The sequence below is a fragment of the Anarhichas minor genome, unplaced genomic scaffold (assembly GCF_050575085.1).
Source record: "Anarhichas minor isolate MPS153535 unplaced genomic scaffold, ASM5057508v1 ptg000003l, whole genome shotgun sequence".
NCBI classification, from domain to species: domain Eukaryota; kingdom Metazoa; phylum Chordata; class Actinopteri; order Perciformes; family Anarhichadidae; genus Anarhichas; species Anarhichas minor.
In genome coordinates, this window is record NW_027466449.1 from 10,966,411 (window position 1) to 10,981,764 (window position 15,354).

Sequence of the window (15,354 nt, forward strand, 5' to 3'; positions counted from 1 at the left end):
GAACAATTCATCTCTTGTGAGTAAAACTGTGCTAATAACTCCAATGTTACTGTCAGCAAAATAGTCACAGCTAGCTAAATCCATGGTACTTTGTTACCGCGGTGTTAATAATCAAGCCAGCCACATTACCTCCATTAAGTGTATTTTACTGATGTTTCTGACCGCGAGTGTTTTTCCAGTGTTTTTAAAGGCCCTTTACTCAGCAGCCATTTTGACCTGTTGCAGGGTAAACACAGGCGTAATTGGTAAAGGCAAGACGAGTTTACATTTCAGCAGCAAGGCAATTCAAAGTGTATTCCATAAAACATCAAAAGACAAAGTGCAAAAGAAACCCATAAAAGGACATTTAAATACAATTGGAAACAGTCATTTAGTGCCAAGAGAATAGAAAATACAAACAAGCTAAAAAGAGTAAGAGGCAGTTGCAGCTGACCTGCAGTTCTCTGGGAGTTTGTTCCAGGTAGTGAACTGAACGCTGCTTTTCCATATTTAGTTTGAGTCAAAAATGAATTATGGTCCCATTCTTTTTAGTGTGCCACGCTTACCAGGGCCCCGGCCCACCTACATGGAACAGGGCCATAATTAATGTTATTAATTACACCTGTGTTTACAATGCAATGACGTCAAAGCGGCTGCTGTGAAAAGGGCCCATTTCTGAACTAAGAGTAGGCTAAAACTATTAATACTGCACAGTAAAAGTCCAGCGTTCAAATGCCGAGTGAAAGAGCACTATCGGTTCAATTTACTTCAAGGTGCTAAGTACGAGATTGGGAGCATTTCTGTTGCCTTTCAACGGCTCTCAACACGGTGACAAGCTAATATAATGCTGGATAGTTTGATGAATAATACTGAATTATACTTGAATTGTTATATTTTGTGAGTCAAATCTGAATCAACAATGTACCCAGTATTTCTCTGGCAGTTAAATGTAGTTCCAATGTTTTCCTTTGAAGTAGAAGTGTACAATAAGTAATTAGGCCCAGTATAGAGTTGAGTTAGGGGCCTATCTGAGTTAGAATTATCACACAAATATTCAGTATTTTTCACATCTAAACGTCTTAATATATAGCTGTTTGGGGCCTTTTTAGTTAAGTTGCCTCCCTTGCCTAACAATAAAGTCTGCTCCTGCTAGTCTGGCATTCCCCCCCATGAACCACAGTGTATTTCCCTGTGTTTGTGACAGTAAGTAGCTGTGACTTGGGTGTGTGACGCAACTATGTCATGGCGGCTGTATCGCTCAGGACCTAAGGACGCTCAGTGTCCAGTGTGATGTTGTTTTTTGGGCATATCTTGAAAAAAGCTGCAAAGCAGCAACACCACGGGCCGAGCCTCCAGCCCCGTACTGATCAGGTATGTTGTGATCGAGCACTGCACTAATTGTTTCTAATTTAGAAAACAAAAATGGTACGATGATTTTACTTGGTGTTTATCTTTTTTTTCGTCACTACAATCACTCACTGCAAACTGATTGGAGTGATGACGTGTAGTCGCTCTAAAAAATAAAACGTGTCCTTGTTCAGACCCTGGAGGTCATGACAGAGACTGTCTGCTGGATGCAGTACATTCTCTGACCACTAGATGGCATCATGAACTCGGTGCACTCCTCAACACAACCTGCTCTTCTGCATGTGTGTCACAAGGGTTCATTCACTGCAGTTGTTCCTCTGAAATTTGAGGCTTTGCATCTTATCCACGCCAAAGGATTATAGTACATCTGGAGATGGCCTATTACATCTCAACTGGTTTCTTTTACTATGTGATGCCTCTTTCGCAACCTGTTGTTTTCCACTCTTACTGAGCTGGCTTTGATTCCTCCGAATAATCAGTGGCAGCGAGTAACATCTTTTATAGAATCGCCCATGTTATCTTACAGTTTTAGGGGTCCTCTCACGTTTCACTGTGTACAACAGCTGACCGTGTAAGGCAAGATATTTGCTCTCTTCAATGGCAGGATGTTGCTAGGTCTCTACTCTGGGATGCAGGATGCAGACTCACTGCTCTGACGCATACGTCCCTTCAAATAGCTTTGAAAACCAAATACTCATGACCACCGGTACAGACAATGGTCTCATAAGTGATTGCGAGAATTCATACAAGATTTCTATTATCTTAAACAGGGCGATCGACCCTGAGGAGTATTACTCAGCTTGTGAAAACAGAGTGTGGAGTTTAGTGGAGACGTGAGCATTTATCAGGCGGGAATGTTTTAACAAAAGATGCTGTTACGTTGCATTATGGGAAGTGTAACATACATAGTTTTTTGGAGCTTGTCTCATGTTAAAAGGAGTGCTGCTTCAACGTGGACCATTCAAATTTTCAATGTGTTTCCAACAAAGTTTCCCAACCTGTAAGTTGCTGGTGTACACATTTAAGTGTGTCTCTTGACTCAAAGTTACCTGACTAAAATTCCCCTATTCCTCAGTACCAGTCACCGTCTGCCATTATTCAGTCTGAGACACAAACAAACACCACAAACATGCAGAAACAAATTACCTCTGGAACAATTGGGGCAGCAGTCCACCGCTCTGAGAACTATGCATCATCTGTTTAACCTTTCCGGCCCCTTGCTTTCTATTGTTTAACCCATCCAATGGCCGGAAGAACTCAGCCGGGCCTGATAGCTTCGGGGCTGATGAAGGAGACCATCTCGAGCCTGTGGAAATATTTTGAGAGGACATTAAAAAAACACAGATCACAATCAGAGGAGAGAATTCTCCCACAGCCATCTGAGTGCGTGTTGACAGATGTGCGAAATCACCAGCTTTATCTGAGCATTAATTTGGCTGTTGTGACTGGACCGAGCCTTTGAGAACAACTGGGCCTTAGGAGTGACGTATGTGAAGTGGAAAGTTGCCACACCGCCTCACTCCAGTCTACCAGTCTGTAAGTGCTGCTCCAGTGCCTGGAAAGAATGCTCTCTCTTTCCCTCTCTCTCTGTGACGCCAGCGCTATGGCATCATTAGGCCTTCACCGAAACCAATCCCTTTTAAATGGCACTATTCATAAAACCGGCTCATGGTATTTTCGCTAGTCTGCTGCCGTGCTCTTCACATGCTGGTTGAACTGAGGAGGGAAATCTAGACCCTCCGACACAAAGTTCACTCTGTGTGCTCAGGAGACAGGATCCGAATATCCCGAAAGCGGGAAGAAAGAAACAATGAGGGCAGTGAAGGTCATAGCTTGCACTCCAACAGTCCTTTAATACATGATGATGATGATAATAATCATTTTGGAGGATGCAGTTTGTGGTGCTGTTGAATTGTATTGCTTTATACTGAGAGGTGTATCTATTATTCCTCTTAGCACCCTCATTTATATAAATTGGTTGGATTATAAGCAAAAGCTTTAAATCTGTCATTTGGGATAGTCTCTCTGTAGTATTGAATGCAGTTCTGAGTTTGACATGTGCAACAACATACTTAGGCCAAAACCAGAAGATTTCTATTAAGTCATCAGGCTCTGGGTATAAGATGGCACCGCCAGAACTGGCAAGAAAGGAAACTGAACGAAAGCAAAGCATGGCAGCATAGTCAAGTGACTCCAAGCAGAACCAGAAAAACAGCTGTGTGTCCACAGCTGTGTGAAATATGGTGTGTCTTCCTCTGCCTGCTGGTCCCCAAGGACATGTCCATCTTGGTTACGTCCATATTCCCCAACAAAAACTCCATATACTGTGGAGGTTGCTGAAAAAACATAGCATTTAGTTTCAGTTCAGTGCATGTTTTATTTTATTGTTCCATGTTCTCGCTTCCTTTCAGTCCTGTAATAAAAACCATCCCATTAGCTAAGCAACAGGCTGTGGGCCCAGCTTTCATCGAGGTGGAGGTTTAAATATCTGTATGCTTACGTAGCCTCATAACAACAACCAGCGGGGAAACCTCATGTTCATGTTTTCTATCTTACCGTAGGTGAGAAAAGAGGTGACTTCATATCAGAAGTATCTGGAGAAAGAGGAATCTGCATCTCTTGTGTGACCTCGCTTGAGGATCATTTTAATTGATGGAATAAAATAGTCAGTCTTTACAAAGTAATGTTGGTTATTGACTGTTTTGTTCAAGGTTTTTCCATGATTTCCACTCTTTATTTAACTTCTCAACTGGCAACTGAGTAGTTATGCCAAAAGTGGCAAATTCAGGAACTGGTGGATTAATGATGATATTCCCCTAATGTGGTAATTCCATTCCATTCCATTATCCAAACCGCTTCTCCTATTCAGGGTCACGGGGCGCTGGAGCCGATCCCAGCTGACATTGGGCGAAGGCAGGGTACACCCTGGACAGGTCGCCAGTTTATCGCAGGGCACATGTAGAGACACATTCGTACTTATGAGCAATTTCGAGTCTCCAAATAACCTAAACTGCATGTCTTTGGACTGTGGGAGGAAGCTGGAGAAGCCGGACGGAACCCACGCGGCCACGGGGAGAACGTGCAAACTCCACACAGAAGGACCACCTGGGATCAGGGATCGAACCCTGGCCCCTCTTTTTGTGAGGTGACAGTGCTAGCCACTACACCACCGTGCAGCCTCATGTGGTGATATTAAATCATTCAAATAATTTGTTGCCATATTACATGCAGATGTGGGAGGTTTTCATGGGCTATTGATTTTGTTAAAATATAATTTATAGCTGGTTTAAGTTCTAATTAGCAAATGTCAGCATGCTAACACACTAAACTGAGATAGTAAACATTACCTGATAAACATCAGCATGTTAGCATTGTCATTGTGAACATGTTAGCATGACGGCGTTAGCATTTAGCTCAAAACACTGCTGTGTCCTGGAGTGACTCTAGTAGACTGGGAATGAAAGAGAAAAGGAAATCAAAGTGTTTCATCACAAGTGTCTTAGTCTAAATGCACTTTCTAACAATGCTGTTACAGCTCTGTTCTGCTCTTGATCTCGATGCTGCTGTCGCCTCGGGCTCACGTCATGTTTGTGGGGCTCAGACTTTGTGTTGCAGACATGGTGGGAATAAGAAGGATATGTTTTTGCAAATCTGGGAAAGGATGTAGAATCACTTCCTGTCCATGTGCCCTCGTCCCTAATGGACAATTAAGTGAATCATGTAAAATTCCCTCATTGCTTGTGGCCAATGTCAAGCCCCCAACACGGAGCCCTGGAAAGTCACTCCTCAACCTTAATTAATACCATATTCCTACAGTACTTTTGTGTTTTTTTTCTCTTGCTTGGGCAAAACTGGCAGTGATAGTCACTCTCAGCAGGGGCCAGGCTGTGGTGAATTTTATAGTTCAGTTTTCAGTAGCGCTCTTGTATTTTGATTGTTTTATCCAAATGACCTCATTTCCTGTAACAAAGGGCTTTGCTGGTCTACATGTAAAAACAATGCTTTGCCCTGTAGTCTCTGTGGCTAAGAGTTTCCATACTGTGTGTGTGTGTGTGTTGGTGTGTGTGTTTGCATAGCCCTCGCTGTCATGGAAACATGTATGCAGAAGCAGAGGAGTGTGTTTAGGGAAGGGATGTTGGAGGGCACTTTCCATTTGTGGAACAATCTGAAAGGGTGGAGTCAGGAAACGTGTCGCTTAAGGTTACAGGTGCAGTTTAGTCTGAAGCTGATAAACAATGTTGTATTTTGGCTAATTGCTTAGCATTGGAGTTATTAAAGTGATGAGATAAAGTATCAGAGATTTTTTTGTTAACCCTCTATAGTATATACATTCTTTTTATCCACATACTAGCTTTGTTAGTGTTTTGCCACATACAATAACTCCGGTTTTAAAGGAAAAAGTTCCATCTGTGCTGAAATGAACCTGGCTAACTAAACTAAAAATGATCTGATCACATATTAGATCCACTGCCATTAAAATACATTAAGAATATTGTTGGTGTTCTAAATGTAAGTGTAAATGTTTGTCGTACACAAGCTGTCTCATGGGTGCCAATGCGTGCTGGGAATGAGGGTCTGGTCTCTATTGAGGACTAAAACTGCCATTATAGTAAATAAATAAATGAAATAATGAAGAGTTAAATGTAGACAAAAAGCCTCAATTATCAAATCAATGTGCAGGTTAATCTGTAAATAAATGAATATGCACAGAAAATAGAAAAATAAATTAACAAAATATATACATTAATTTTGATATTTCATTATTTGCCAATTTATTTTCTGTTTACATGTATTTCTGTTTTTATTTATTTCCCTATTTATTCATTTCTCTATTCATGAATTTATTTATTTCTGCTTTTATTTCTGCTTTTATGAATGTTTTTATGAATGTGAACAAATAGATTAACCAATAGTTGTTAAGTAACCATCAAGGCATCCCCCTTCATTAACATATGGGTTAAGAAATACAGAAATAAATAAATATTCATAAATAATAAAACTGTTAGAAATGAATAAAAACTTCAATACATATTTTCAAATTAACCTGCACATTTATTTGGTAATTGATACTGTTAGTTCTACATGTCTTTCTTTATTATTTCATTTATTGAGTCATTTATTTATTATAGTGCCAGTTTTAGTCCGCAGGTCTCGGGTTACTGCTGGGAAAACAGGCGTAGCGTGAGTCCAACAGGTGATGGGCTTGATTGAGTGGCTTGTCATAACACTGCAGCGCTTTATCACTAGGGAACTACTGCTGAAAATTAATTACACATCAAGGATGGCTTCAGAAGATTATTTATAGCCTCTCTCAAGGGTTTTAGTGGGAAGGGGATCCCCTCGGAGAGAATGAAAGTATCAGTGAACTGCTCTGCTGGACACTGAGCAACATCCGTCTGATTAAGTAACGTGAGGTCATTCATAGTTTGGATTTTTAACGATCTGCTCTGCATGTGTGAGCTGATGTCAAGTTTTAAGTGTAAGCAATCAGTAACAGATAGCAAATAAGTTCAACCAAACGAACGTGAGGTCAAGCTCTAACGCTCTGGAATGCCGAATTGGTTTCTGTTTACTCTGTTCTTCCTTCCTTCTGGGGCGTTTTTTAGAGTTTATGATTCAGATATATCACGAACAAGCCAACCAGGTGCGAAATAAAGACGACAGAACAGAAGGAAACATATTTCTCTCTCCTAAAAGAAAACTTCTATTGTCTCTGCGGGACTCAGAAGATATCAGTACTGGCACGCAGAGTCACCTGAGCTGTGTAAACTGCTGAAGAGGGGAGATTATGCGGCAGCAAGAGGGCAGAGTTAGAAGGTCATAACACTGCTGAATGTCAATTTGATCTCCTTCTTCTTGCTTTAATGACCAGACACCCCCAGCTGCTCCCAGATAAAATGTTATGGTTCAGCACTTCCGTGAGATGCTGATGGCTTTCCCACTGACCCCTCTAGGGAATCACAAAGAAATCTTGTTACTGGGGATCTTCATTTGTCTGGGTTTTCAAGAGTTAACTGAGACTGATGAGGCATTCCTGAAAAACATCAGCGGACTCTGCTGTGATCTTGGTACAGATTTACTTGACTCCCATGTCGGACAGCATACTGGGAGCTGATCAAATATTTCAATAGAAACCCAAAACTGCCCTCCCAGAGATTAAGCTCCAGTGGAGAGAGAGAAGGAGATGAGGAGTTCAAACTGTCATACATTCTTGGCAAAGTAACGTGAACTGGAGAGCAGCTAGATGGTTAATGATTAGAATACGCAGCGATCTGCCTCATTTCCCCCTGTGATGCTTTTTTCCCACAGGCCATCACTTTCCTTGAGGTTAAAGCACTGAAAAGTCATTGTTTGGAGTGAGCACAAAAGCTTGAACTATATGCAATTACTCTTTTGTTCCTGGCCTGATGAAACATTCAGATTAGATCGTTGCCTGTGTATATTTGGTGTTAGACTGCTCAGGGATTTTAAGTGGATACACTTGTATTCTGCTCGCTCCTTTTTGAGCAGATGCCATAGCTGCCATCCCAGTAAGTGAAGGGTATTCCCCATATTTCATACCCTTAGCTGAAAGGTTTCTTTCCCAACTGTTCCACTATTAAAGTGATTTTCCTCTTTAAAGGAAGTGATTTAGACACAGTGCTCTGTAAATGGAGGGTTCACCCTAATTATGAAAGACCATGATGTTTCCCATGCAGAGAGTTTAACTGAGCAAACTCTATCTGCGGATGAAGGACATGTGACGTGATGATTGTGTGATCAAATCCGGTCTGGTTCTTTCCACATTTCTCTCCAAAAGAAGTTTCACTATTACAGTCCTACTTTCATTGGAACTTCTGTCTACCTAAGAAACAGTAGCCATGAAAACTGCTGAAGGAATAGTTCAACATTTTTGGGAAACTATTTGCTTCACTCTAGCTTCATATTTAGCATACAGACAGATGACAGTGGTACCGATTTCCTCGTAGAAAGGCCTTTACACACTGTGGGCGTGACGAATAAACAACATGAAATTACGAAATACTCGCGTGCGAATAACTTTAAGAGCACTACGGCTAAATCATACATTTACCCATACATGCACATGTCCCGTTGTTGGGTGTCTCTAGATTAGAGAGCTCTGTAGTTTCCCACTGACATCAGACTCTGACCCTGCAGGTCTTTCTTTGCATTCAGGCCCCATCATTAAGCTCCTGCAGAGTGTGGCCACTCACCCAGGGAGGGGAGGTCATCTCCCAGCCTTTTACTAATCACAGCCACAGACCAGCCTCACCAGCAGCTGGCAGGTGAATCAACGCGCTCTTTGTCAGATCACCTGAAGGTCTGTTTTCACCCCCTGAATCGTTGTTTTGTTTCTGATTACGGGGTAAAAGCCAGTGAGTCAGAGAAGTACGCTTGTTGGGTTTGGACGAACAGCTGCTGCTCCTCATTCATTACCTTAATGTTTAATTTCTTTCTTTGTCATCGTGGAGGAGTCTTGTGAGGTACGGTCTTGTATTTATGTGGTGGATGTGTGTACTTGTGTGTTCATGTTTAGAACAAGCAATCCTTCAATTTCTCTTGCGTGTGTGTGTAATCATGAATTTATGACTCGCAAATAGAGAGTGCTGCAGGCCGGACGTATTTTTTTAGACCAAAACTCCAGAATGTAGCAATAGCACCGTTTCCCTCGACAAAGAGCCAGTGGGATTTTCTATTGTTTTTAGGATTATAGCAGAAATTCAGCCCGGTGGCAAACAAATGTTTATGATACTTACACGTTTAGTTCAGCAAGATAAGCTTGTGTAAACCACAGACCTTATTTCAGGCATCTAACCAAAAAATCATTTAAGAAACCCACTGACTTTAACATGAGGGAACGATGAAAGATGGAACCTCCAGGTGACGTCTTCTCACAGACGTGTTAATGAAACATAGGAAGAAACGCACCCTGATTTTTAGCTTGGTTTTGCTGTTTGTGCTCAAACCACACTGAGGGGGTTTCAACGCTTTGCTTTTTCGCAAGTGTCCAGAGGTTTGCAGGCACACAGGGCAGGGAGGGCAGATGAGTAACTGAGTGTCTACATTTGAGATAAAAAGATATTTGTTTGCTTAAAGTGCGTAAATTATGAATTGAGTAATAACAATTTCTCTAAAAACGTATGTATGTGCTTGCAAGGAAAACGTTTTTTGATGTGCTGAACTTATGCTGACCTATATTTTGCAATACTGTTGCATCATAAAACACATGAAATGTTTTTTTGTAAAATAGGGAACGTTTCCTTTTACCTTTCCCTGCCCTCACAGTTCTAAAGGAATCATTTTCTCATTTTCAACATTTTGGGAAATTCGTATATTCGCTTTCTTGCTTAGATTTGATGAGAAACTCGATACACCACTCATGTCTGTCGTTACGTATGCAGCCAGAGCCAGGAGACGGTTAGCTCCATTTAGAAATACTGGAAGTTGGGAAAAACAGTTGCGCGTGGCTCTGTTCAAAGGTTAAAAACATCTGGCCCTAGCACCACTGGACCTCAGTAATCAACACAATCTATATCATTTGTTTCGAGGTGCTTGTAGTTTAACTTTGGACAGAGACAAGTTAGCTGCTCCCCCCTGTTTCATGTTTTTGTGCTAAGCTAACCAGCTGCTGATGTTTAGCTTGATATTCAGGAGTCATGAGAGTAATATCAATCTTCTCTTCAAATCCAGGCAAGAAAACCAATATGTGTATTTACCAAAAAGTCAAACTATTCCTCAAAGTAGTTTTCTGATGGTAAGATGCTTGCTCTTTTCTCGTCTGGTTGCGGATATTTGCTTTCCCAATGTATCTTCTGGGAGAATATTTTTCACTCTGTTAAGTACGTACAAAAGGCAACCACAGAACGAGTCAGCAACCTCCCACCGATGACAAGACTCCAGAAAGTCACTGTGTCCGGTCAAGAAACACGTACAGCACGTAGCTTGAATGTGTTGCATCACTGATGTGTCGGAGTGCAGTCACAGACTGATGACACAGACAAAGATCTGCATCTTTGTGTTACATATCCTCATCTGTAAGGCTGCCTATATGGCCAAACCCCAGTTATCAATGCATTCAATGGTGTTATTAACAGATGATCATGAGCGTTCAATCTGTGGTGAATATCAGCAAAGAAAGTGCAGGCCATTGTCAGATCAGTGGTGATGTGGTGAAACCACATCCCAGGAGTGGGGAACAAAGTGAGCTGCTGTTCTCATGAAGTGACTGTTGTCTTGCTCGAGTTTCTATGTGATGTTGGGTGAGACAGACGTTGGTCTTTCAGTTTTCAGTGCATTTTCATTTCGCTCTCCAAGATAGACGCACAAGTTTGTCCTGGTGCCACCTCCGATCTGCTCCTATCAAAAGGCTTCTTCAGAGAGATGGGAACACCTGGCAGATCGAGGTCAGAGGAACCAGATGGTACCTGGAATTCAGCCTCCTCACCTGCTGCCACGGTGTGGAGCGCCTAAAGACCTGGATAGTATAGTCTGGGCACTGAGATCATTCTGTTTGTCTTAAAATATCTGGCTTTTACTGTCTGGCTGAGAGTTTATCAGACTATGTGTTGATACGTGAAAAAAAGGATCATCTTTAGAAGCCTCTGCAGAGCCACGGATGAAACGTGTCTCTTTAAGTGGAAACATAATACTTTATAAATCATGTGCAATCTGTTTCAAATCAATATACAGTCAGGGCCAATGGACCGTGACACCATATTTCTAATTGTGCCTCTTAACACGGCACATATGGATTTGAAATGAAGCAGTCACTATGTGGTTGAAGTGTAGACTTTCAACTTCAATTCAATGGATATTACAAAAAAATCACAATAACCGTTTAGGAATTACAGCCATTTTTACACAGCCCCCCACATTTCATTTTCAGAGGCTCAAAAGTAACTGGACAAACTAACATAATTGTGAATATAATCATTATTTTTAATACTTCGAGGAAAATTATTTGCAGTCAATGATTGCCTGAAGTCTGGCACCCATAGACATCACCAGACGCTGAGTTTCCTCCCTTGAGATGCTTTGCCAGACCTTTTACTGCAGCCTTCTTCAGCTGCTGCCTGTTTGTGAGTCTTTCTGCCTTCAGTTTTATTTTAATTAAGTGAAAGGCATGCTCACTTGGGTTGAGATCAGGTGACTGACTTGGCCATTGAAGAATATTCCATTCCTTTGCCTTGAGAAGCTCTTGGGTTGTTTTCACAGTATGTTTTGGGTCATAATCCATCTGCACTGTGAAGCTCCCGCCAATCAGTTTTGCAGCATTATGCTGAATCTGAGCAGATAGTTTAGCCCCAAACACTCATCCTGCTACTTCTATCAGCTGTGACATCACCAATAAACACCAGTGACCCAGTTCCATTGGCAGCCATACAGGCCTATGCCATAGCACTGCCTCCACCATGTTAGACAGATGATGTGGTTTGCTTTGGATCATGAGCCGTTCCTTTCCTTCGCCACACTTTTCTTTTCCCATCATTCTGGTAAAAGTTAATCTTAGTTTCATCTGTCCAAAGAGTCTTTTTCCAAAACTGGTCAGGCTTTTTTAGATGTTTTCTGGCTAAGTCTAATTGGACCTTCCTGTTCTTCAGTGATTCCAGTGGTTTGCACCTTGTTGTAAACTCTCTATATTTAGATTTTTGAAGGCGTCTCTTGATTGTAGACTTTGACAATGGCACGCCTACCTCCTCCAGAGGTTTTTCTTCCCCAAAGTAAGAATTCTGCGATCATCCACTTTAGATGTCTTCCGTGGTCTTCTGGGCTTTTTGGTGTTGGTGAGCTTGCCAGTGCATTCCTTCTTTTTAAGAGTGTCCCAAACTGTTTAATTGGCCAATCCTAATGTTTCTGCTATCTGACTGATAGGTTTGTTATGTTTTTTTATACCTAATAATGACCTCTTTCACTTGCATTGACACCTTTTTGGTCCGCATGAGACCAGCTACCAACTGCAAATTCGACATTTTGAATCCTATTATCTGCATCATTTGTCATGAAATAGTGACAGAACAGGCCACACCTGGCCATGAAACCGTTTGTCAGACAATTGTCCAATAACTTTTGAGCCTGAATGTGGGGGGCTGTGTAAAAATGGTCGTAAGTCCTAAACGGTCATTGTGACATTTTTGTTATATCCATTGAATTTAAGCTGAAAGTCTACACTTCAACCACATATTGACTGCTTAGTTTCAAATCCATGGGAGTTGTGTAAAAAGGCAAAATTGGAAAAATTGTGTCACAGTCCAAATACTTATGGCCCTGACTGTATCTACATTTCACATCTGAAGGCCTTTCACAATTCACTGTGCCGAATTTGCCTCATTCCTTTTTTACTAACAGCGTGGTAACTTTAATTGGCTGTAGGAGGTTGCGGCTCGAGACGTAAGGACGCCTGCCATGACTGCTATGGAAATAGCACATTATAAGCAAAGGAAAGCCTTACTCATAGAGAGCACACAGAGAGATATTCTCTCCATAGCTGTGTCATCAACGTGCAAGCCTCTCAGCTGAGAGAATGGGTCCTCCACAGCCAGTAAATGACCCCACCCAGCTGGGCTTCGCTGTCCTCATCCAAAACCTTCCCTCTCCACCTCTCTCTAACATCATCAGCATGGCCTGCACCACAACTGAGAGACATGGAAGCAATTATAGCAGCAGGCACGGGAACAAAACTGTGTAGGCAGGGTGAAGTCGAATCTGGGTTAGAAAAGCTCTGCCTCTGTGTTAGCATGCCAGGGTACTGATCATTGATTCAGGAGGTCGTCAGGAAAAGGAAAGAAAACTACTGCTTTTGATGAATGTATCAGAAAATGCAGAGATTGTTGGCGCACATGACTACTCAGCCTTAGAAAACTGCTGTATAATGCTCTCTGTGGCTCTGGAGAAGCTTTATAAAGTGATAAAAATAACACTGATGATGTCATACGGGTCATCTCAACCTGGAGCCATCACACTTTTAGCGGAAAGCCTGCATTTCAAACTGTGGACGTAGAGTTCGTAAGACGTGGGTGTTTCCCAGGAAGGGAGGGTCTGATGAGAGATGCTGAGAGGCAACCAAGTTGGATTATGGGAACTACGTTCCAGATTTTTGGAGCTTGACTCATTTTAGGACCTGTGTCTATTTAGCGTTGTGTATGTATTTTTTCAGTTTTTCCCAATGACCGTATGCAAGCACTGCACCCAGCGTCTGTTTTCTGAGCTCTCCGCCTTTTTTTATGCAGTGTATGGGGTTGTTGAAAATCTTTTCAGAAAGAAATTGGTGATGTAACTTCACAGTTCACATATTGAGCAATATATTGGCATATTGAGGCTTCAGCGGTCCGGCCAAGACAAATCAAGTGAGTTCCTTTTTTAAGTACCAAATTCCCTTTTTCTCTTATTATCTCACCACTGTGCCTCAACAAGGAAACACTGCAGGTGAGGAAACGCAAAGAGGGAATATTGTTCTAAAAAGTATATTTTGGAAGACACCCAGCCTCTAACTCAGACTGCTGAAGCCTCATATTAACTTAGGAGTATATTTTTGTGAATAATTTGTTTTAGAACATAATGGTTCTGAATGGGTTAATGGCCAGTATGGACAGGGGGAATGATTAGGATATTAGGATATTCCAGATTAATCCATCCTTTTGTTAGCAACCCTTTTCTGGTAATTAAGCAGTCAAAGCAGTCCTATCTAGCATTTGCAGTATGATGAAACAATATCAATGCCAGTGTGATTGAATGCCTATCCCAACAAAGTTTCTAGTCTCATTCATAATGTAATCGCTTGAGAAAAGCATATCAATTTTAAGAACGTATGGTATGCTTTGAAAATGGTCAGCAGTAACGTATAATATATAAAATTTGCTTGTTAATGGGCAAAGAAAAGAAGAAGCAAGGCCAATGATATCGTCCTTGAAATCACTTTTTGTTTCTGGATCCACACCAGCGGCTTTCATTCCCACAAGATCCATGTAATTATTTCCGAATCCAGATGATAATTTTTTCGCAACGCTCACTTCTCACAGGCTCCTCCAACATTTCCTGTGATCCTCCCAACATACAGAGGTCTTACACATCACATGGGGGGTATTACAACACAACAAGGTATTTTTTCCGAACTCCTCAGGGGCTGATGACTGACCAGATCCTGATGAGCTGAGGTGGGTCCGTCCAAAATAAGTGGACGCGCCCATGAAAGCAGCTCCTTAGGGAGACCACCCCCCCCCCCCCCCCCCCGGTTACTCATGGAAACCAATGTAATAACACAACCAACTTTACTGGGACACTGAAATGTTCCGGGTTGTCTTCATGTCCCCTGGCTGCAGGGACGTGACAGTGGATTTGTACATTATACGTACTGCATGTGCACATGTGTGTGAGTCAAAGTGAGAGAGACAAGTTGAATGATGGGGGCCGTGTTGTAAAAGGGAAATTTCTGCCTTAACAGCTCCCGTACCTAGGCAAAACGCACGCAGAGGCCTCTGCCAAATCTCTAATAGAAACCAGACACATGGCGCAAGAGGAGTGAGCCTTTCACGGTACAGCTCCAGAGGGAACCACTGGAGGAGTGACGCGGGAGAGGAGGTGGGGAGGGTAAGTTAAGCAGGCAGAAAGAAAGAAAGAAAGAAGTGCGTAGATAACAAACTTTTAACCGTTATTTGCCCTCAGAGTTTGCCTGAGAAGGGAGCGTTAACTCCCTATTAGTATCTGAAATGTCTCCATCCACTCAAAAGATGAGTGCACTGACTGATAAGGGGGAAGCCAGAATAGCACTTAACTGAGATAACTCTTTAAAACTCAGCTTGCTGTAAATTTGAGAAAATACTATTTTTCTTCACATCTTATTGATTTGGCTTAAGGGCTAAATCAACCTAATCACAACCACATGCACACACACAGATAGCCACCCAGCTTCAGCTTTGAACTCACGACTGACAGCATATTGAAATGTAGCCAGCAGCGTGTTAGAAGATACACACGGACAGAGGAAATGTGAAAAGTTGAGTATGGTGTAGT